The sequence below is a fragment of the Mesocricetus auratus genome, unplaced genomic scaffold (assembly GCF_017639785.1).
Source record: "Mesocricetus auratus isolate SY011 unplaced genomic scaffold, BCM_Maur_2.0 Super-Scaffold_100081, whole genome shotgun sequence".
NCBI classification, from domain to species: domain Eukaryota; kingdom Metazoa; phylum Chordata; class Mammalia; order Rodentia; family Cricetidae; genus Mesocricetus; species Mesocricetus auratus.
Genome location: NW_024429237.1, coordinates 956,522 through 981,679, shown reverse-complemented (window position 1 = coordinate 981,679; position 25,158 = coordinate 956,522). Strand labels below are relative to the sequence as shown.

At 42.1% G+C, this 25,158-nt stretch overlaps 1 long non-coding RNA gene across 4 annotated transcripts in view; it reads right to left on the bottom strand.

Annotated features, from left to right (window-relative positions):
• The window catches only part of LOC121136387, a 67,000-nt gene that overhangs the window by 13,593 nt on the left and 28,249 nt on the right, over positions 1-25,158 (bottom strand). For 3 of the 4 annotated variants that reach the window (XR_005873476.1, XR_005873475.1, XR_005873477.1), the window contains exons 2-4: positions 11,058-11,153; positions 3,613-3,720; positions 2,471-2,604 (exon numbers count right to left, since the gene is read on the bottom strand). This is a non-coding gene — a long non-coding RNA (uncharacterized LOC121136387). Of the gene's footprint in view, positions 1-2,470; positions 2,605-3,612; positions 3,721-11,057; positions 11,154-23,425; positions 23,543-25,158 lie in introns of those variants that run through there. The other variant, XR_005873478.1, reaches the window with a different exon arrangement.

Here is a 25,158-nt window from a genome sequence, read left to right as displayed (position 1 = left end):
AAACTTTTGAAGTCGCTGTCTGAGTGGTAACGGTCTGAACAACAAATGTTCTCAGATTGCAGAAAAGAAAGACAGGGCACAAGACTTCCACGTGGAAATTGTTTAAGGAAAAGGGACAGTGCCTACCTAACCAGAGGAGAAGGCCATCAAACCCACAGGAGAAGAGGTCATCACCAACGTCATTGCCACCCCACTCTTCCCCATACCCAGGCAGGGGTGAATGCCCTTCGGTGGAAGCCCAGCCCACTCTAAGCTTCTGCTGTCACAAAAGGTTCAGTATGGTCCACCATGAGTTCGTAGTACCACTTCTTATACTACGCAGGCCCTTCACTGACACCCAGGAAAATATTAGGCCTCATGCTTTTAGACAGAAAAAGACAGAGAAAACTTCCAATGGCTTCTTTAATCATCATTCTAAATACTGTTCCTGATTATTCTCTACAATGTACACGGCATTAATTTGACAGGCTCTAGAATCATTTAGGAGACCAACATCTGGGCACATCTGTGACCATGTTCCTAGGTTGAGCTCACTGCGGTGGGCATTAACATTCCAATGCGCTAGGGTTCTGGACTAAATAGAGATGAGAAAAAGCAAGCTAAGCAACCACATCCATCTCTCTGTTCCTGGCTGCCCATGCAAAGTGCCCCTCCATTTCCATGCCTGTTGCCATGCCTTGTCCCTCCTGTGCCCACAAACTACAAGCCAGAGTAAATGCTTCCTTCCCACATAGCCTTTGCCAGCTACTTTGTCATGACAACAAGGAAAGTAGCTGATTCAGCAGCCAAGCCTACATTTTAACAATATCACAGAATTATAAAACCCATCAGTGAGGTGCTACCCAGGCCGACAGCACCCCCAGTTCACTGAGGTGATAACCCAGGCCGACAGCACCCCCAGTTCACTGAGGTGATAACCCAGGAAGACAGCACCCCCAGTTCACTGAGGTGATAACCCAGGCCGACAGCACCCCCAGTTCACTGAGGTGATAACCCAGGCCGACAGCACCCCCAGTTCACTGAGGTGATAACCCAGGCAGACAGCATCCTCAACTCACCTTGACTGTGCAGCACCTGATGTTGGGTTTACTCGACCAAGCCAATCCAGAGTCTAATAGGACTTTTTTTAAACTGATCTTTTGAAATTTTCATATCATTACTCAAATGTAGTTCATAAAATGAGATACTTGATACAACAGGATCACATAATAAATGGGGCTGTTATTAAGCCAGGACATGTGAATCTTCCTCATGTAAGTGCCATGTCACATGGACTATGATATGATCAACAGTAGCACATGACTAATGAGGATTGTTGCTGTCTGTTGACTCCTTACTTTCTTTGAAAAGAAAACGTTTTGGCAAGTTTCATTTAAGTCCATTTTAAGAGTGGGCTTACATATCTGGTGATCCCTGGACAAGTGAAGATAGCAGAAGTACCACTCATTAACATCAGCCTTATCTCCTGTTTAAACAACACAACTCAGGGAGCCTGGAGAGGTGGTTCAGAGGTTAAGAGCACTGGTTGCTCTTGCAGAGGACCCTGGTTTAATTCCTAGAACCCATAAGGTAGCTCACAACTGCCTATAACTCCAACTCCAGAGGATCTGATGTCCTCCTCTATCCTCCGGGAATGTATGTAGTATATACCATGCACTCAAACTCAAAGTGAAAATAAACAAATCTTTTAAAAGCTGCAGATCTCACACCACTTCTGTCTATAGAAGAATACAGTGACAGAAGCTTATGGAAGTCCATTTACTCTACCACACAGAGCATTGTGTTGGCATGCTTTTCTGGTACTGATTTCTTTTTAATCTAGAGGGATTTTTTTAAAAAGACAACATGGTATAGTATTCACTAGCTCGGCTTCTGCAGACAGACCCAAGCATCACCCCAGTCCCACCATCGTCATCTACAAAAGCAAGAGAAAAGCAGTACCAAAAGAAACCTCACAAAATACAAACAGCACAGGCCATAGACAAATCATAGCACTAGGTAGCTTGTAGGTGACACTCATCACTGTCAGAGTCCCTAAAAGGCTGATCCAATAGAAAATGTCATTTCATTAGCTATTTAGTTTGAAATGTGTTAGGCTTGGAGTACCCTATGATTTTTGTCACCAGTAGTGGGCACATAAGAACAGTGTGACTTCTTACAAACTACCTACAGCTTAATCTGTATATTAATTAATGCAGCTACAGCCTGCTTCTGAAGATGCCAGTGACAACTTCTCTACACATGAAAAGTGAACAGAAACTCTTACAAATATGTTTGCAGTAAGTTCTTGCTTTGCTCAGTTCATTTATTGTTATTTTACTAACCTTTCTACTTGGTAGACAACAGTAAGTGTTCAGTGGGGGGGAAGGACATCACAAACCCTTAGTAAAACAAACAGACCTCCTTCTGGCTTCCCTAGAGAGACAACTTGCTGTGGTGTCAAGAGACAACAATGTCTGTGGGAAATTACCTGCTGACATGATTCACAAGACGGGTCTGCAGTAAGAGATCTCGTCCTGGCACGAGATTGTCACAGATGAGATGCTGGTTAGAACGGAGAGCAACCCCATGGCAAGCACAGAGAGAACACAACACATCCAGGACCTGGGGAGAGTCAGACTTTAACAGACTCTGAATTCATCAACAGTACTTTCCACAAGGCAAACACAACCCCAGCTGTGATTGATCCCATCATTTCTCCTCTCTTTCTCCCTTTCTCTCCCTCTGTCTCCCTCCCCCGTGATGTACATGTGTATGTGTGGTGTGCATGTATGTTCAAATATGTGTGTATGTGCATGTGAAAGACAGGCTGATGTTGGGCATCTTCCTGAATCATTCTCCCCACACATACTGAGGCAGGGACTCTCACTTGAACCCAGAGCTTACCAATTTGACTACTCTAGAACCAGCTTGCCTAAGGGGGGGGTCTCCTATTTCTGCCTCTCAAGCACTGGGATTACAGGAAGTGCCACAATTTCCCAGCATGCATGCGGATGAGGGGGATCTGAACTCTGGGTCTCATGCTCTCACGAGCCCTTAACCATGCCTCACCCACAGCCTCAGCTTGGTCATTTTAACATGACAGTGTGTGTCCCAGTGGCTCTACACCTTTCTTTCACATACAGAGCAAGAACTGTTTGTACTCTCTCAGTTACGATGACTATATAAGAAACAATCTTACTCCATGGTAACTAAGGATGAAAACAGTCACGAAAACTTCAACATCTTGAAATTATCTTATGTTGGCATATATCTCAATTTATTAGTTTATTTTTGACTGATACATGAAGACGAAACCATACTGATATCTGGGCTTTCAGGTATGCTTCGATGCATGCACATGTTGTCTGTTTTAAATCATTTTATAACATGTTAGATATTTTGATCTCTCAGTGTTTTACTCCTTTTTAGCTTGTTGGACATTTATTCCATTTTTCTCACAGGTGTATATTTTCAGTAGGCAATCACATGCCCATGGCTCAAATTTCCTATCATTTCATTATGGAAAAAAGCATTTAAAATCCTTTCTTCTAGCCTTTTGCAATATATAGCCCACTCTTCACTATGTAATGGTTTTAGAATTCCCCTATGGAAATCAAGCAGCTCACTTACCTTGTGATTTCTTCCATGCTTGTCTAAAAGTGAGATGATGGATTTGATATGCCCTTCCTTGATGATATTCAGAGCTTCTGGGATTTCCACTAACATGCAGTGAAGGACCTCCAGACAAGGAAAAGGGAAAAGGAGGCTTTGGGAACTAGTTCCTTTTTGTTTTAGTTCATTCAACTTCACTTGCTCTATTTCACATGTAATTACTTTGTGCTCAATGTGTTTGGCACTGTGCGAGGCAACAGGTGGCATTTGTCAGAACAGACAGACATCCAAAGGCAACAGATCTCAGTGGAGAGAGGTGTGGAGCTTAGCTGAGGAAGGTGACTGTACCTCGGGAGTACAATAGAGCCGTGTGGCAGGCTTGGGGGACTCAGCAAATGTATCCCCCAGATATTCAGAGAGGAGGGGGCAGAACATCAGTCAGGCTTGAGCAGCAGGCACACCAGGGTGCAGTATGTGAAACAAGCATGGACGGAAAGTAGCTTGGGGCAGATTCTGAAGCTTTCTGGCATCAGAAACATAACCCTAGTCAGCAAGAGAGACAGGTGGGTAAAGGCACTTGCAGCCAAACCTGACAACCTGAATTGGATCCCCAGAAAAAAAATATTTCATTTAAAAATTAAAAGAAATAAACAGAACAGTACAGAAATGAAAAATATAAATTATAACCACCACAAAAGTACATGCCTTTTCTTCTTAAGGCTTATAAAAGAACAAAGACAAAATTGGTTTCATTATCAGAATGATTAGTGTATACTTGAAAAGCTAACTGTAAACCATGTTCCTTTTTTTCTATTGACCCATCATTGGGCCAGCAAAATGGCTCAGGTTGATAAAGGTTCTTGCTGCCAAGCTATTTGGCCTGATTATGATCCCCAGGCTACACATGGCAGAAGAAGTCTCAAGTTGTCCTCTGCCCTCCACAAGTTCACGGTGACATGTTTGACCACACATACCCATGTGCACACATACAAACACAAACACATGCAATTTCAACAATTATTAATAAAGAAATAAACTAGATACCCAATATTGCTCATCAGGAGACACAACCTGCAGAGCACTGGCTCGCTCTCAGAGTCTCTAAGAACTGCACAGAATTGGTAAGAAGCTTCTAAAACTCTGTAGTGAAGTCCTTATGTGTCAAGTGGAGTTCACTTTCTTAGAAAAGAGGCTTGTTAGGCTCACAAAAGAGGATGCAGGCATCATTCTCTCAAGTTCTCAGGACCTACGCCTGACCCAGATCCTTGTCCTCTACAGACAAGGGCAATGGATGCCACATCTATTTCATTTCTATAGGACCTCAAAATCTGGGGCTAATTTAGCTGTTGTCCAATAGCCTGACAATAATGGGGAGGAAAAGTCAAAGAAAACAGAAATTCAAGAAGTCAAGAATCGAGGTAGAAATGCTGACATCAGGGTACCAAATCTGTCCTCTGCTGTCACCATCATCTAAAATGCAGCAATAAAATATGATGCCAGTGATGGGAAAGTACTTCTAGTAGGTTTCCTATGCTATCCTGACTTTTTTCTCTCCATTATTTATTGCTACAGACGCATAGATGCCTCGATTTATTAATGTAGTTTATTGTGCTGTCCTAATGCATACATTTACTGACAGTGGTTACTTCCCACTACAAATCTGAACTGAGGGACTGTACAAGAGACCTTCAGGCACACAGGCTCTAGACTATTATCTGGATGCTATAACGTGAGGTCATGAGGGCTGATTCTTTATGCCTTTACAGAGGAGGAAGGCGACAGGAACATGCTTGTCCCTGACACCCAGGAGAGGATAAACTGTCAATGTGAGAGGAGACCCACACACCAAACCCAAAAGGCCTTGTCCAGACGCCACTAGGTTTAAGAACAGCAACACATTTCTGGGACTCGTGGCATTTTGCGTCACTCACCCATATTGGGGCATTACCCTTCTACAGAAAGTTAGCCAGCCTCTGCTGTATGCAGAAAAAGAAAAAACACCAAGCAATAGAATACTGAGAACAGGTCCTCTTAGCAGATAATCACTCACAAAGCTCACAGCATGCTCAAAACTGATTGCATCAGAAAAGGAATATGGCTAGATCTGGATGTGAACAGAGTATACTGCAACACAGAAGAATGATAATGTGAGAATAAACCACTGGCAGCAAGATGGAGGCAACAACAGGAGAATCATTAGAAGCTCATGGGTCAGCTATACTGTGTACACAGTGGTGAACAATAGGAAGACTATCTCAAAAACGGTAGGGAGCAAGGACCAATATGAGATTGTCCTGTGATCTCCACATACATGTATACATTTGCGGTCTCTCTCTCTCTCTCTCTCTCTCTCTCTCTCTCTCTCTCTCTCTCTCTCTCTCTCTCTCTGTCTCTCTCTCTCTCTCCCCTCTCTCTCTGTCTCTCTCTCTGTCTCTCTCACACACACACATATATACACACATGAATATACCATATATACACAAATATTAAAATAAATTACTGTAGTTTCAGTATAAGATAAATTAAACAGCATGGAATTTTCTTTCTTTTTGTTAACAAGGGATAAGTCATAAAAGCAAATGGAAGTTATCCTAAATAGTGTTTCTATACCTTACCCAACTGGAGAAAGAAAAAAATGTATGTCACATTAGTATTCGAATGCATAAAGTTTAAAAATCATGACTGCAAGAGCTGTGGCTTCAAGCCTAACTGAGAAAACATACATAATTACATATACTTTGAATTTTTCAGTATGTTTTTAGGCTAAAGAGGAAAATAAGCTCATTATTTCTCAAGCTCACATGATATTGAGAAGGGGGAAAAGTTGACAAAGGTTAAATTTGAAAATAGGACACAAATTGGCAAAATCAGGACAGAGATGGAAACTGGAGCCAATGCATAATTTTCTTTTGCATACATAAGGTAACAAAACACACACTGGGAGAAACATCCGCAAAATAGATAAGCCAAGAAGAGACTGAGGTTCGGGGTTGGAAGGTGGGTGAGAGTCTGAAGATTCCCAGGGTAAACTGAGAGAAATTGCAAACATGGGGCAATGTAACTATAACGGACAGTTCAGCCTAATTAGGATTCTGATGGCTGCTCCCTTCAGTCTGAGGAGCCACTATTTATGAAGGACAGAGAAACTACAGTTGCCAAAGGACAATCAGGAAAATGTAATGCCAGTTTCAAAACAGTACATGATTTTAAGACCACATGATCATATCAGAAAGTTGATACTATTCAAATTTTTATTAGGATACATTGTCTCAAAGAGATTATAGAGGCTGGAGACGAGGCTGGAGACGAGGCTGGAGACGAGGCTCAGTTAGTTGGTAGGGTGCTTGCTAAGCAGGCATGAAGCCCTGGAGGTCTGATCCCCAGCACTACTTAAAACCTGGTGTGGTGGCACATGCATGTAATCCAGCACTAGGGAATTGGAGACTGTAGGATCAGAAGTTCAAGGTCATCCTATACTACACAGTGAGTTAAAGGCTTGCTTGGTTTACATGAGACTGTCTCAAAGAACAGTGTCAACTTGAAACATAAAAACACTAGAAGATGTCCCCATGCCACTTTTGGTACTATGGTTGTTGGTTTGTTTTTTATTTTGTTTTACATTCATCAGTTTATTATTGAGTCCATTCAGTGGGCTAGCCTCTGTAAACTCTTTGATCTTAGCAAAATGAGCAAAGATGACATTACTCCAGAGCTCAGAGTGTTGGCACAGATTCAATCTTCCTCTGCTTTTCCTTGACCTCAAGCAAGTGACCTGTAAGGGCTTTGCCTTGCCTTCTCCATCTTTGAATCGAAATCTGATGCTAGGATGGCAGAAACTCAGTAAAACAGATGAGCTTCCTTTGCCTGGAACACCAGGCAAGATGTTGGGAGATTTCTTCACTGTTGCTTTAGATTGGCATATACATAAAGAGATATTTTAGGGACAGAGTTCAAAGTTGCACACAGAATTCCTTTATGCTTCATATATATATATATATATATATCTTACATACATATTCCAAAAGTAATTTGACTTATTTTAATACCTACTATACTTATTTATTTACTCATTTATGTATTTATTTACTGTGTATATGAGTGGGCATCACAGCATCACAGTGTTGTAAAAGTCAGAGGAAAACTTTGGGAGTTGGTTCTCTCATCCCAGGGGTGTAACTCGGGTCATCAGGCTTAGTGTTAAGTACTTCTACCTGCCTAGCCATGTTGCCAACCTATAGGCTATTTTATTCAATGTTCTAAATGACTTTTCACATGAAATACTGACAGAATGTCACAGATGAAAAGGTACAATGCCTTCTAGTAGACATTGAGTAAAGTATGCAAAACACTGCATTCTGGCTGTGACCCAGAATGAAGTCAGCCATCTAACTTTCCACTTGTAGTGTCTTATTGGTGACAAAAATAGGACCCAGGGGACTACCTGCATTGTGATATTCATTGCTTCTCACTGTTCTCTGAATCTTGAGATGTATGTAAAATACAGTCCCACAATTGCCTATGATAGATCAAGTTCTTGGTCTTGACAGTTTCATATGTTATCATATCCATCCCCATTTCCTCTCTAGTTCACCACAATCATTCCATCCCCGTCCCCTCCCAACTTCACGTCTACCCATTTGTGTACAGATACGGGTGGCAGTAGGTGTGGGGCCATCTGTAGGAACGCGGGGAGTCCACCAGTGGCCACACGTAATGTAAAGTTGGAAGGAAGGAGTTGCTGGGGGAGGGACAATCATTTCTGTCAACTGTCAATAACTCCTTTGATAAGCAATGGGGCCCAGATAGCACCTTCCTCTTCTGTGCCAGAATTTTGACTGACTTAATCTTGTGCAGGTCTTGTGCAGAAAACACAGCTACTGTGAGTTCATGAATGCATTGGCCATGCCCAGTGGTTCCTGCCACACTAGGAGATCTGAATGATATCCCTGCTACATTACCCATAGTGCTCAGTGGCTCAGTCTCACATTAATGCTTGGACAGACAAGCACACCTTTGGGGCCTTCCTTAATAGAAACTGAAGAGAAGCTAACACTTAACAGGGCAGATTTCCAGGTCATGTGATTGGGTGTCTGTTACCCCAAGAACCATAAAGTGGGTTACAGACAGCACATTTGCCAATGTCATCTCAATGTCCCTTAACATGTACCAAAGAAACCAGTTTCCTTTCTAAGCATGTCTAGAAAAAAAAGAACCACCAAAACATAATGAAAGACGCCACTGAGGCACACACAGGCACAGTGCAAGTAGTCCTCGAACTCTACATAGGGAACTCCTGTCCATTTGAGGACTTGCAGCCCTAATGATTAACAATGCGCATTCTAGAAGCCACAGACCTGCCAAACATTGTATAATCTGGGGCATACAACCCATGCTTAAGCCAACCAGGAAACATCCGTATCTGTAAGCCAGAATCCTGCAAGCCTTGCTGTCCCATACCCTCAATACTGTACTACAGCTAGAAGTGCACAATGGTCTTCAAGTAACCGTGGAAAACAACTATAAAGTCACTCAACTGCATGGCATAAAGGAGGGCACCGTTTATGCCTGACTCTGAAATAGCTGAAGAGCTCTTTCATTGTAAGAGCCATTTTCTAGAGATGTAATCTGCCATCCCCCCTTCTCCACCTGCTTTAAGAAAAGCACTCTGAAGAAGATAAAAACGTCAGGAAACCAGTATCTTAGAACAATTTTACTTCTTTTTTTCACCCATTAAAACAGGTTGAGTTTCATCTGGAGTTTGTTTTAGGGATCCCCTCCCCCCCCTCGCTTGCTACATATCATCTTGTTGATAAGATACAAGATGCCTCCAAACAAAGGCTCCATTCTTTCTCTGTCTCTTCCTTCCTAGTTGCAACTTAATGCTTCAAAATTCCAAGAAATCAACAACTATGATAACTGTAGGGTGTTTAAACCACCCTGTATCCAGAAACTGAACACTGTGATTCAAAGCTCTGGCATCTGAAGCCCCCTAAGTATCCCTGCACTGATTCTGCACTGAGGGGAGTTGCCAGGCTTCCCATAAGAACATGCTCAACACTGTAAAACTGTGGGGTGCAGAGCACACAAAGGATGATACCCAACAGAAGCCCACCAAGCCCCTGGCTAATGAATGGGCTGCCTTTCTCTGGATGACTCGTCCCCACAAATACCACAAGAGCCAAGATCACCTAGAGAAAAGCCCAGGCATGGGAAACACTTCACCTTGACCCCTTGTACTTGCTCATGCCAACCTGCCATCTTTTCAATGAACTCTGGCCTAGTAGGCACAGATGTACATTGTCATGGTTAAAATTTGCACTGCCCCCACAGACAGTGGGATTTAAACTCTTACATCCCAGATGATTCCCCATATAATGGAAACTAAAACAACTGAACAAAGAAGACAGCAGTTGTCAGAGTCTGGGGGCAGGGAGGACGGACGGGGAGATACTGGTCAAAGGCAAGAGAGGTTCAGAGTTCCTGCCTGGTACGATTATCCTGTTTTGTGGACAGTCTTCAAGGATTTATGAAACCTCTTCAAATTCACTATGGTGTTATATTAGGGAACCTGACTTCCCAATTTCACCCAAATATTCTTGTGTCTTTAAATTATTTTGATAACAAAGGGAAAAGTAGGAAATCTAACATCTAAAAATTTTGTGTGTTTGAGTATATCAGGATTGATCAGTTTGAAGAGGAAGAAGAATTCTAGTTCTTTAGTGGATTTCAGGACTTTATCATTAGACATTTTATTAATGTAAATGACAAGGTTTTGCTAGATCTCTACTGCGAACCCATATTCCCTGGAAAAAACTACACTTCCCACTGACCCTTCTGCAAGGCTGAGTAATTGATGGGGACATCAGTGATTGTGCTGGAATGGAATAGTACAGGCCTGGAGCTTAATTATGATTTACCTTGTGCTATCTTCAGCATCTTTAACAGCCATTCTCACCTACCTCTGAGTCTCACTTAACAGCCTTGTAACTAACAGATAAAACCTCTCATAATGTATTATCCTAACAAATCCACTGCTTCCACCAACCAAAAGGCTGAGCACCATCAGATAGCTCCAAGCCTACAGCTGAGCTTTCCTGCTCTGTTGTTAATTGTTCTACTCAGTGTTTCTACTGAAGCATTCGGAAAGTGCTCTGATTTACGACTTGTTTATTCTGTTACTATACAAACTTTGTGAAACTGCTGCTACATTGGGACATGGAGTTTAGGGTGACCTAAGTCTATGTCCCCAGGCTTTTAAGTGGACTCTTCTCCCCTTTCAGGAGCTCTGTTGTGGCATCAACACTATTCAGGAATGGCAATGACTTGATGAACAAAAATATTCAAACAATTAAAAAGAAAACCCATAATGCTGAACGTGCAAACTTGCTGTGTCTTAAAGAACAAGAAATGGAAGTAAACAGGAAGAAATATCATCTACATCAAGGAGAAAACTAGGAACATACCAGAGGATGCTTCCACAGTCTTTCCAGTCTGCTGATCAGCCAGTCGAGGGAGCCAGAAAATTGCACAGTTTTTGCAATTTCCTCTAATTAGAGCCACTGCAAAAGAAGAACTCACATTAATGTGATTTTCAAGTTTAAGTACCAAGGTAAGGTTGCAGGAGGTACAAAATATGGGATGGAGGGAATAAAGCATCTGCCAGTTTCATCTAAACCGTATGCAAATGCAACTACATACATATTCACACACACATACAAAAACTGGGTATTTTTGAAAACTCCTCTTCTTATTAGAAGGCAAATAATTCCTAACATGCATTTCTTTTAATTAGCCACCAAACTGAACTATTTGATCTCCCCAAAACCCAATTTTCACACCTATACTCCAAAGAAGTTAAGAACGTACCAGATTGCCTGAGACAAAATAAAAGGACACACAGCTAGCAGCTATGATTCTAACAGCTATGCTGGGAGATGTAACTAAATGAAGCAAGGAGAAAGGATGGCAGGCCGACAATTAATAACGTTGTAAGCCACTCATGTGTGTGCACCTCTCTTCATTTAGAAGTCCACAGCCATGTAAAAGACTGGAACAGCTTAGAGAAACCTATTTTAACTTTTCCTAGTCTTGTGATTCTTAGCTCTTTTACTAAAGACTCTTTCTCACATGAAATTCTGAAGTGACAATTATTTGCATGAGGTTATATACTCAAATAAAAAAATTCAGTTTTCCATTTAAAAACTCAGCAGATTCAGTTCTGTGACAGCAAGTCTAGTAATCTTCTTTAACAAAAGTTCTATGCTTAGACCTGTAAGACGGTTCAGAAACAGTGTAAGTGCTCAAAGGTTTTTTTTAGCAGCATTACACTTGAAGGCAGAAAGCTATCCCCAGAGGGACAGTCATTGCCCACAGTCTTGCCACACTAGGAAGCAGATTGAAGGCCTGGAGTCTGAGGAAGAACAGGAGGGTGAAAAGCCTACGGTTAGACTGTGCAAGTCACACTTAAAGATGCCCTTCACATCTCCTTCCCAAGCAAAACAGCAAACAAAGCTGATTCGTGTTCTGACAGTAAAATAAAAGAAACACAAAGGATGGGAAGTTTCCTCTCCCTCTGCCTGAAGGGAGACTTGGGAGCCTCAGAATAGGATAAAGGGGGTACATGCAATGTCTAGGTCTGGGGACAGGTGCTTGCTCCCAAGCTTGCCAACCCAAATATGGTGGAAGGAATGAACCGAGTCCTGCAAGTTGTACCCTGACCTCCATATGACCTCCACATTGGCATGGCTCTGCCTCCCCCTCCTCCAACAACATATAAGGCACACAAATTTTTTAAAAAATCAATTAATAAAGATTTTCCTTTCTAAAAGAAAATAATGGCAGCCATATTCAACATACCAGTCTTCATCTGATGACCATTCTCACCTCCAAAGTGCAATGTAAGTATAAGACATAAGACAGAATTCTTCCTTAATGCTAGAAAGACACAATTCCTACAACGTTCTTTAACTGCAGCCTTACTGGCCTTATCTCTAAGGCTTTGATTACTAAGAAGACACTTAGAATCCATTAAACACTGGAGGTGAAGAATTTAAGAGAGTCTTAGAGAAATCAGGACATTGTCCCTGAGAATTAGAGACCTTGGAAACTACAGTTTGGTGATTCCTGCCCAAAGATGCTGGAGTAAAAGAAGCACCCATGGAATCAGGTGTTCTCTATTGCTCATGGGAAGGAAATGCCACATCGAGGCTGCTCTGTGTCTACTCAGTGGGGACACTGACGCAGCAGGGTGGCTTTAGGGTGGGCTTGTGTCACTAGGGGCACAGAGTCAAGGAAGGGGTAACCATGAGTCACCCAGAAGAGGGTAGTTACTGTCTCACCACAGGAATTGTGAGACAGACGGGCTCTTCTATGACATTCCACTATGCCTGCAGAGAAAGTGGTTCTTAGCTCCTGCCAGGCCTCCCAAGGATATCAGTCTTATTATTCTGTACTGAGTGTACAGCCATATAACCAAGTACTAATAGTGCAGTCTCCCTCTCCTCTCCAGCCTTAACAGATCAGGAGCAGCTGCCTGGAGAAAAAACTGAATCTGTGACTGCCATTGCTATTTCATGGAGATGAGACTATGACAAAATAGTAAAACAGGGAAAGCAGTATGCCTTGATTTAAAATGCAATGCCTATCCAGGACCATGGGGAACAAGACAGGAAGTATCTCTGTCGAAGGAGGGACTAAGGACAGGTATGCTGGCCCAGGACAAATCCTTATTGACCCGTTTTATCCAAAGGCCTCACCTCTTAGCTTCTATTGCCTTAAATGATGCCCTTGTGGTGTTAATCTTGCCAGCTTAGCTGGATCTGGAATTAACTACAAGGCAAGCTTCTGGGGATACCTGTGAGGAACTGTCTTGATAAAGTTACTGTTGGCAGCACTTTCCAGTGGCAGTCTAGATAAATGGGAATTTCTACTGCTGCTGGATCTCTTCCCTGTGATCAGAAGCAAGAATTTTCTGGTGTGCGACACATGTTGAAGGCCAGCAGCTCTCTAGGGATCCTTCAGACTCTCAAGGGTGAGGCAGCCATGGTTGGACTACCCATCCTGTATTGTGTAAGCCAAGCTAAAAATCTCCTTTTAAGATACACTCATTCTACTGGGCCGCCTCCTCCAGAACACCTGTTCCTAATAGACCATCAAAATATGGCTCCATTCTGCTAATACAGTGATTAGGTCAGAGCCGCTATAGTCCAATCAGATCCCAAAAGCCCCTCATATAACACTGCCCTGGAAACCAAGCCTCCACCTCCTCAGCTCTTCAAGGATTCACTGTTCACTTCTGCTGAATAAGAAAGGAGGACAGCCTGTTCTGTTTGTTTTCTGCTCCGAACCATGAGTAAATGAGTACTCATGGTTTGCCAAAGGGCCATTTCTCAGACCTTCTAGACAGGCATACTGGCTTGTCTGCATCCCACAGATTAACTATCTGGACGTCAGAAAAGATGTATGAAAGAGGGCTACAGCAATGCTTCTCCAATTCCAAGTACAGTTGTATATGACATCTCGATGTCTTCCTGACGGCAGCTCATAAATCCACCTTTATCAATCTCCACCTAAGACCCAGCCTCACTAAGTCTATGTCAAGCACCAAATTGTTAAAGATTATCACTCTGCCTTCTGTGTTTGCTCTCCATATGATGAGCACCAGCACCAGCAGGAAATAGCTCATTCCCTCCATAGCTCTTGGAGAGAATCTAATGTCCAGTTATCTGGGTTTTGTTTTATTTTGTACTTGTTTTATTCTTAGTGCATGCCTGTGTGCGTGTGTGCATGTGTGCGTGTGTGTACACTGGCTGTAGGGCCCAGGACCTTATGAAGGCTGCACAACCATGTTACCCATAAGGTACGGCCCTTACACCCTGTCTACCTCTTTGGAAAGATCAAGAAGGGGGATCATGAATTTGAAGTTCATATTTAAAGTAAATCTTTAGAGAACTAAGGAAAATGAACTACATAGGACTGTGACATGGAAATATATTACAGAACTTCAATGACTGTGGCAGAACTGAAACTTATAAACTGAAGTATAAACTCAGACTTACAGTCTGGAGTCAATGAAAACTGGAAGGTAGAAGTCTCTCAAAGTCAAATGTACTCTATATTTTCACTTAAAATTTTTTCCTGGTCATTAAATAAGTGGTCACTAGAATGCAAGTAAGAACGAAAATAGAAGCCGGGTGGTGGTGGCGCACACCTTTAATCCCAGCACTCGGGAGGCAGAGGATCTCTGTGAGTTTGAGACCAGCCTGGTTTACAAGAGCTAGTTCCAGGACAGCCTCCAAAGCTACAGAGAAACCCTGCCTCAAAAAACCAAAAAAAAAAAATTAAGATAGATTCAGCCTAAAACCCTTGTCAGGAGAGTAAGCCCACCCCCTGACACTGCCTGGAGCACCAGGACCCACAGGGTGGATGACCCAGAGACCTAGCATAGAACCAACTTGACTGCGACTGGAGGGGGGAAATGTCAATGTAATGGTGCCTAATGATATTCTGCTGCACCCATAGATTGGTGTCTAGCCCAATTATCATCAGAGAGGCACCATCCAGCAACTGATGTGGAGACCCAAGCCAAATATTAGGCTGAGCTCAGGGAATCCTGCTGAAGAGAGAGAGGAAGGATTGTAGGAGCCAGAAGAGTCAAGGACATCACAAGAAAACCCACAAAACCAACCAACCTTGGCTCATAGGGTCTCACAGACACTGAAATGACATCCAGGGAGCCTGCAAGGGACTGACCTATATCCTCTGCATGTATGTGACAGTTGTGTAGCTTGGCCTTCTTGTGGCACTCCTACCAGTGGGAGCAGGGGCTGTCTGACTCTTTTACTGGCTTTGGGGACCCTGCTTTAATACATGGGGAGGTGCTTAGTCTTACACAACTTGATATGCCATGTTTTATTGATATCCATGGGAGACCTACCTTTCCTGAACACAAATGGAGGGGGAGTGTATTTGGTGGTGGGAATAGAGCAGAGTTGTAGGAGAGAATGGAAGGAGGGGAAACTGTGGCTGGGATGTAAAACAAATTTAAAAAATAGTAATAAATAAGAAGGTAAAAATAAATATTAAAATGAAAATAAAGCAAAGGAATGTTGTAAATGTAGTTTCTCATAATTCTATCACTTGGATTACCTCTAAACCATTAAATTACCTTGTATATAAAAGGAAGGACTCTCATTTTCTCTAATATATAAATGTCCTAGGGTTTTTTAAAACAATAAACTGGAACCAAGAGATAGCTTTTTTCTTTTACCACCACATATCTAATTTACTGTTGTCAATCATAAACACTGTTCATATGAATAAATATGACACAGAAGTAGAAACAGAAGCTAAAAATCAAGATTTCCCTGCTAAGAAAGAGGCAGTCATGTAACACTTTTCTGTATATTCTTACACAAAATCAATTGGACACAAATTGCCTCCTCTGAACAACTCTCATTTTGTGCAGTTGCAATCTTTTTTATGAAATTTGATTTGATTTTTTTCTTTCCTTTCTTGGTTTTTCGAGACAGAATTCCTCTGTATTGCTTTGGAGGTTGTTCTGGAACTTGCTCCTTAGACCAGGCTGGCCTCGAACTCACAGAGATCCACCTGCCTCTGCCTCCTGAGTGCTGGGATTAAAGGCGTGCATCACCAATGCCTGGTTTTGATTTGATTTATAATTTTGTGTGAGAAAAAGAGATGGGAGAGAGGGAGGGAGGGAGAGAGGGAGGGAGGGAGAGAGGGAGGGAGGGAGGGAGGGAGGGAGGGAGGGAGGGAGGGAGGGAGGGAGAGAGGGAGGGAGGGAGGGAGGGAGGGAGAGCAGGTGACTTCAGAGGTCAAAAGAAGGCATTAGACCTAGAGCAGAAGTTACAGGGACCTTCAGTCACCCAATGTGGGTGCTGAAAACTGAGCTTGGGTCCCCGCAAGAGCAGTGCATTCTCTTACCCACTGAGGCATCTCTCCAGTCCTACAGTCAGAATCATAATCAATATGTAGTAAGCCTTTTTTTCTTCCCAGTTAATGTCATACCACAGGTTCCCAAACAGAAATAGAGAAACGACTTGGTCTACTTCATACAGTTTTCCAAATTATGGATTTATCCCAATTTTCAATGATTCCATAGTACTAAACTAAAGTATACCACCAGCTCTGTAGCTCTGTAGTCAATCCCCTGTTGATATAAAGATGGCTTTCAATTTTATGCTATTTACAAGTAATTCTATAGCAGATGCTCTTTTCACATTTATACAAATATATAGCACATGCTTCTTAAAGCAGAGTATTTGAGAGCAAAGGAACACAAACATCTAAAATTTTATATGCAATCAGACCAAGATTGGCAAGGCTGTTAAAATTTCATCATTCATGCTCCAACCCAGAACACATTAGCCAACATTTTCCCTAATGATGGTTATGATCAAAATTATTTTCTGTGCTAACCTAGTCAAAACATAGAATTCATATTAATTTGCATTTATTTTCCATGGTAAATTTTATTACTTAATTCATTATTGTATCAGTCGTTACTTTATCTGTTTATTTTATATTAGATATTACTTATTTTTCTCCTGGGTATATAAAACTCCACATTGTAAAGGACCTAATTAGCATTTTACTTTCATGGAAACTTTGGCATATTTCTCCAAGTCTCATTTTTTTAAATTTTACAATGATACTATCTATCATGCAAACTATTTTATGTGATCCTGCTTACTGGTTTTGGTTAGTCACGTATTACCATTATTTAATAAAAATGCCATGAGACGGTGAAGGCAGCTCAGTCAACAGCTGCACACATCCTTGCCGGCACTGTGATCCCTGCTGATGTCTTTTCCATTCCACTCCAAGCTCCTTGAAAGCTTACACAGATGCTGTATTTTGAACATCACTGTCCCTCAGTTCCTGGATCAGAGCATCTCCCAGAGCAGGTATTCAACAAATAGTTAACCCATTCATGAAATCTGTGTAATGATCTGTTTATTGGATTGGGACACTCACATGTTGTAATCCTAATTGTTATGGATGACACTAAGAGATGGAGTCATTGGGTTGGAATGAGGTCATTAGAATGGAGAACTTATCAGCAGGGTTAGTGTCCTTACAGACATCCTAGAGAAATGCTCTGTAGAATATGGTCAGAAGGTATCTCCATTAGACTGTCTCTCAACAGTCCTCTGCAGATACGTGGTGTGCTGATGCCTTGCATTTGGACTTCTGCTTCCAAAACTATGGGAAATTGTCCTTGGTTGTACACAAGCCATCTATCTACCTTATACATTTTGTTACAGCAATTCAGACTTCATGAGAGATTCTACTGGTATGGAGACAAACCAGACACTAAACCCAAGATCCCCCAACCTGAATGACTCTGTACAAGAATGTCTCATCCAGAAACCAGGTGAGAAGCTGAGGTGCTTAGGGAAGCAGGCAGAAGGGAAAGGGAGCATTTCTCAAGGTGAGGCATTTAAATAAATAAATAAATGAGTGAATAGTCAAAATATCTGGAAAGAATAGGTACAGGCGTAACTTAACAAAAGACTCATTCAAGGACTGCAGCATGGAAAGGCAAGAGTCAAGAAACATAAACACACGGGAAAAACCTTTATCTTTTGCTGCTTTCAAAACCCAGTTTATCTCTGGAAATCTCACCAACTGGCAAACTAAGCAATAGTGAAGAGATTACATTAATAGCCCCTCCCTGATGATAAGGTTGATGACTACCTTATATGCCATCCTAGAACCTTCATCCAGTGACTGATACAGATACTCACAGCTAAACACTGAACTGAACTCCTGGAACCCAGTGACAGAGATGGAGGAGTGATAAGCAAAGGGGTCAAGACCATGCTGGTGAAACCCACAAAGACAGCGGAACAGACAAGGGGGAGCTCTTGAACCCCAGACTGAGAGGCCAACAGCAGACTGATCCAGACTCCATGAATGTAGTGTCAGTGAGGAGGCCACAGAAATCACTGGGGCCTTGGGTAGTAGATCAGTGTTTACCATGGTGTACGAATGAACTTTGGGAGCCCATTCCACACGAAGGGACGCTCTCTCAGCCTGGACACATGGGAGAGAGCCTCTATCCTGCCCTGGATGAAATGAAAGACTCTGGAGACCCCCCCAAGGAGGGCCTCACCCTCCCTGGGGAATGATGTGGGGATTTGGGGGCTGGGGGTGACTGGTGGAGGGACAAGGGAGGAGGGGTGGGAGAGGGAGCTGGGATTGACATGAGAAGCAGGCATGTTTCTAATTTAAATACAAACATATACTGAAAAAGAAAAAACCAGCTTATTTTTAGTTTTATTTATTTGTATGTGTATCGGGGGGTTCACATGAGTACAGTATAAACAGAGCCCATAAGAAGGTGTGTCAGCTTCCTGGAGCTAGAGTTACAGGCAGCTGTGAATATAGGACAGAGGGAACCCAACTATGGTCTTCTGTAAGAGAAACACATGCGCTTAACCAATGAGCCATCTATGCATTCTGATTAAATCCTTTCTTAATCAAATTAGATATAAATAATTAAGAAAGCTTGTATAGACATTAAAGAACATTCAAATCTTGCAAATTTTAATTAATTATAGACATTCTGGAAGTATAATTCTTCATTGAAGAAAGTACTAGAAAGAGGCAATGCAGAGCAACTTACAAAAAGTGAATGAGTTCAGGGGTTAGAAAGGAAAAGGAAAGTCAGACATGGGATGCCTTGTTCTAAGAAACATAGAGACCAGTGTTAGAGTCAATGAAGATCCATGATTGAGAGGGTGTGCCATCCAAGTTCTGAGATTAAGATAGGAAGACAAGGGAACCAGAGTCAGAAAAAACAGCCAGAAGCTTTATAGTATTTCAACATCCTGGAGGCCTCTAGCTCAGCCCTGGGTACCATTGGTGACTCAGTACCACACACCCCATCATTCTCAGACATTCAGCATCCTCGCATAACACGATGTCATTCTGCATGCAACCTGGGCATATCCTGCCACACACTGTGTATCATCTCTGGATTATTTACATCAGATGAAGTGAACAGTTGTTACCCTATATTGTTCAGAAAATAATGACAAGAAAAGATTCCGTTCATGTTTAGTTCAGACACACTATTTTTCTATTATTTTCAATTCACAGCCACTTGAAAGCATGGATGTCACACCTATGAATATGGAGGGCTGACTGTATTTGCTGAGAATCAGCTAGGTATGGCATGGCGCAGGTATGAAGTGAAGACACTATATCCAGAGAGAGAGAGAGAGAGAGAGAGAGGAGAGCGCACAGAATTTAAAACTTTTAGTGCAGCAAGAAGTATAGAGAACTTTCCATCACATCTTGATTGGAGAAAGTATGAGAAAGCAACTAGTACTTTCTAAATGTGAAAACCAAACACCAGTACATCCTAAGAATAATCATGACCATGTTATCTTCTACAAGTTTAATCTAACATTCTTTGTCGTATCCAGCAAATGTACATAAGGTTTCTTTCTCAGTGCATGTTTGAACTACAACAGAAGTTGAACACACCAAAACAAATACCAGCTGCCCAACCATGTTATGGTGGAATCATTATCACCACCTTCACAGACACCATTCAAAGCAATAGGTGTCAGTTGTTATCTGCCTGGCATGTTAACTCAAAATTGGCAGAGTAACACTAGAAGCAGACACGTTTATTTCCTCCACTTCTCCAATCAGAACACTGAGCTTCATCTGTATCCAAACTCACATCAGAGACAGAGGCTGGATTCTGGGGAGAGGGAAAGGTATTTCCTCAGAAGCTCTTAGCTATAGGTGAAGTCAGGCTTTGTTTCTCAATAAAAGGGCCTAATGGAAAAAGCAGTAAGAGGCCCATTGTTTTTGAATAAAGTGAATTAATAGCTATATTCACCCTCCTACCAAAGATCAATGGCTATCTCTGCAATGTGTTTATTAAATAAGTTAAGACAGCATTGACTGAATGTGACTCTGCCCCATGCACAGTGTGAGGCAGCAGATAAAAGCACTCTGCTTAAGTCACTGGTTCATCCAACTGACTAGAAGGATGAAACACATGAACCAGCATCTCTGATGGACAGGCAAGCTTCTCTGTAACTTCTACCCTCTAGCTGACAGCCATTAAGTACAGGGGCTTAACTTAGGTTTCAAGCATTGGCCAGTACTGATAAAGTCTCATCCATCCCTTTGCCAGAGTTCCTGTTGTAGTGATACTTTGTGATCTAACAAATAAAGCTTGCCTGAAGGTCAGAGTGTAGAGCCAAGCCCCTAGTTAGGCATAGGGGCTAGGCAGTGGTGGCACACATCTTTAACTCCAGCATGTGTGAGGCAGAGGCAGAGAGATCTCTGTGAGTTCAAGGCTATCCTGGACTACATTAGATTGATCCAATCACAAAGAGAAACAGTCAAGCAGTGTTGGCTCACATGTTTAATCCCAGTTCTTGGGAGTCATATGCCTTTAACACAAGCACTAAGGAGGCAGAGATAGGAAGGGATATGGCTGGACGGAGAGAGGAATATAGAGTGGGAGGAGATAGGAGCTCATTGCATTCAGTATGAGAATTCCTAAGAGACATGATCACCCATTCAGTCTGAGGATTTGGTAGAAGTAAGAACTAGTGGCTGGCTATTCTGCTTCTGCTTCTCTGATCTTTCAGCATTTAACACTTTATCTGACCCAGGGTTTTTATTATGAAGACCAATTAGAATTTGTATTACATTCTGTTTCTGGAATGGTTTTGGTTTGGGACTCTGAGATGGCAGGTGTGGGTTTCAGAAGGTGGGAGGAAAGAGTGGGCTCTTTTTCTCAAGAAAAACATTTCCTTTCCCTCCCCAACACCAAACTGGAAGTGCACTGCAAAGTATGTAACATGAAAATCTAGCAAGAGCTAGCTCAGGTCCTAAAGGGAAAGCAGATTGTGGGAAGCTGACCACACAGAAGTCAGGGAGGGAGGGAGGGAGGGAGGGAGGGAGGGAGGGAGGGAGGGAGGGAGGGAGGGAGGGAGGGAGGGAGGGATGAGAAGCAGATTCTCCAGATACAATGAAGACACTGTGCTAAATTTTATGTTAGACTGCCATTTATATAATATTTAAGGCAGGGATACATCACTCCACCCATACCATCTCTACAATTTCTCTCTACTGGGACAGGTGCACCATTTTAAAGTCACATCTCTCACCATGTTCCAATAAGAGAAGCCACAAGCCTAATTGCAATTCTTGTACAATTCTCAGCATTTTGTAGAGTATACTAAAGCTACTTCCATGGATTCTAAAATAATCAAATTCTGTGTAGTTATAGGGAGTACCCTCAAGGAATTTGTAGCTTCAAGGGGAGGTTAAGTGTGTGCTTGACTGCAAGGAACTTGAATCCTGAGTCCCCCAAATCACCATGACTTCCCATGTTCATGTTACTTACTCATGGGAAGGTGAGTACATAACATGCTGAAAGGACAGATGAGATGGGACCAGGGAAAGAATGGACATAAAGAGAAAACTGAGGTGTCATACTGTCTTGATGCATTGCAACTTATTCTACTTTATAACACACCTATGGCCAAACATACAGTTTGTCTACAGTCGATCCACATCATATCATGTAAAGAAGCTACACTGTGGTGTTGAAAAGATACCAAACGAGGTTAAAAATGCACCCAACCAAGGGTCTAGGCCCTGCTCCAAATGATGTGACAGACTTTGAAGATCCCCATGGAAGGCCTTACTCTCCCTGGGGAGCAGAAAGGAGATGGGATAGGGGGTTGGTGGGGGGGGGCAGGGGAGGAGGGCAGGGAGAGGGAACTGGGACGGACATGTAAAACAAGCTTGTTTCTAATTTAAATAAAAAAGGGAAAACATGCACCAAACTGAAGTTTTTTTCCTGTCTCATCTTGCTGTCTTTATTGTTTGTTTGTATTATTGCTGTTGTTTTGTTAAATTCAATGTCATTAATTTCTCATTTACAAGGAAATGTACTCTTCTAGAAAATGTGCTCTCTAGAAAATCCTTATCCTGGTAATAGTTGTGGGAAAATAGCAAATCAAGACTCCTACAAAGCCTCACTATCCCTGGTCTTGTTCAGAGGAATGCAATTGCCAGCTCCATGAAAGCACCAAATTGCATGCACTTAATTTTAATGTCATATCAAAGTGCTCATCCAAAGCAAACATTAAAAATTCTAACAGGGACAATTATGAATAAATTGTTTTATGACTATAAATCTTAATGAAGTTTAATTATATTTTAAAGATTTTCCAAAGATTTTGACTATCCATTCTTCACATTGAAATTACTTTATCATTTTTTAAATTCAGTTACACTTTCCTATTCCATCAAAATTCAGTCATTTAATTAATACTGATATATTAATAGATATCCTGGTGTATCTACTATACACCAGGCATTAAACCAAATGAAAGAGACACAAAACCCCAAAGCTGATAGTCTTGCCTTAGTAAAACTAATAGGAATTATAATGAGTGGTAAACCACCTCAAATGTTGCTTAAAATAAAATATATCTAGAAGTTGGCCAACCAGATCCTGGAAACACTGTAAGAGGACACTAGAACAATCCCTGACAAACCAGAGCTGACAGGAAAGGGACTTTGTAACACTAACGAGAATCAAGAATGAAATAAGCAATACTGGTTATTATTAGAGCCCTGCAAAAGCCACCTGCCCTAACCAAGGCACAACTCAGTCTATGGTGGCCTTCCTCACTCAGAGAAGGGTTTAGCATCTTTGACTTTAGATCAACACCACTAAAAATTCAAAGTCCTGACTACGAAGCATGCTGTGAAACTACTGAAATCTTGTTTTCCATAGAAACTCAGTCATGATCCTTACCCAGCAACTCATACAGAGAATTCAGAATGGATTTCCAAGACTCCCCTGCTTCTCACCCAGCGACGTCTGTAAAGTGAGCTACACTACTATAGACATGTAAGCGGTCTATGCACTCCAGAACCAAGTTGATCATTCCCTGGAGAGGGGGTAAAAACAAATCACTATTAGAACCTAATTCTGAGCCAGGCATAGTAGCTCACCTGTACACCCCAGCATGCAGGAGACTGATATAGGAAGACAAATACAAGTTCAAGGGTAGTCTAAGCTACAGAGTAAGTCTATTCCAAAAGAAGGAAATTAATTGTGCTCAGGACAAAAGGAAAAGAGGGATAACTTGATTTTAAAGAGAAGTCTAGCTTAACACTGTCTGTTCATTGTAAAGCAAACTAAGATCATTTATTCAAAAGGCAAGAAGAAACACATCTGCCTGAGAAACTAAATGTTCTTCAGATAACTGAAGGTTTCAATCTTGGTTTTCATTCCCAAACAAAAGTGAAAGACTCTTTCAGATTCTAGGCCACACTATTCACACCTCTTTGAAGTCCTTTACACCATTTTCCTGGCAAGAACTCCAGCTGAACAGAACTGACTGAAGGTGATGCTGGCTTCTGAGGAAGGTAAGGACTGAATTAGCTTCTTCTTCCCCCCTATTCAGGTAGGAAAAAAAAGGGGGGGTCTTTAGAACTAAGTGTTCTTTAAGTTTTGTAGTTTAATAATAGAGAAGTGATTAAACTCTGGGGAAAGTTCTCTTCAATCCTTGGCATAATACAGTGCTTTCCAAGTGGGGGTTGTGACCTTTGCCCCAGAAGATGGCAAGTTTCCAGTGATCTCTGGTGACAGCCTGAGTTCCAGGGCTAAATATAGGTCACTGACAATGACAGCTTCCCTTCCTCAGGCACCTGGAAACCCAGTCCTATGAAAGAGGTTACTCACGGCTGGTGGGAGACAAGACTGAGAACTGCCAGGAACATGGCCCAGATATGATGGGACCCAGCCCCACAGGGTCTCTGAGTGGTTTGTCAGCTGACAGCCACAGGTGCATCCTGTTTTCTAGTCCTGGCTTACTGCCCCCGCACTGCCCATCTGACATCAACATCTAGCACGAGGAAAACACGCTCTCTTCCACCTGGGGTTTTTCCACTGTGCTGTAAGTCTGTGTATAAGACTGCTCCCTCCTACAAGAGAGAGACCTGTTAAGAGAAGCTTTTTCTTTGAGAGAAGTTTTCCCGCCAGCCTGGTTCTAGAGCCACATCAATCCCAAATAAACACACAGGACGCTGTATTAATTATGAAGCTGTTAGCCTTGCTTGTTTCTTACTGGCTAGCTCTGACTTAAGTAATTACCCCATAATTGTTAATCTAAGTATTTCTCTTACCGGAGAATAGTTCTGGGTTTCCTACCTCATGGCAGTTACATCTCGAACTCTCCTGTGTTTCTCCTTCCCAGAATCCTCCTGGACTCCTAGCCCCACCTATCTAGATTCCTATTGGCCAGCAGTAATTTATTGACATATACACAGGACTTCCCCAACAGAGACCTCTTAGCACTTGCAATAAAGACACACACAAGCACACACTCTCCTGGCAATAAAGGCAGCACATGCATTCTCTTAGTACAAACAGCTGGACGTCTGGTCTTTCTTTTCCGATACCTTGGACTTGCTTGTGGCAAGGGCTCCGCACAGATAGAAGACCCTTTCCACTGCCACTGTCTACTGAATAAAACCAAACCA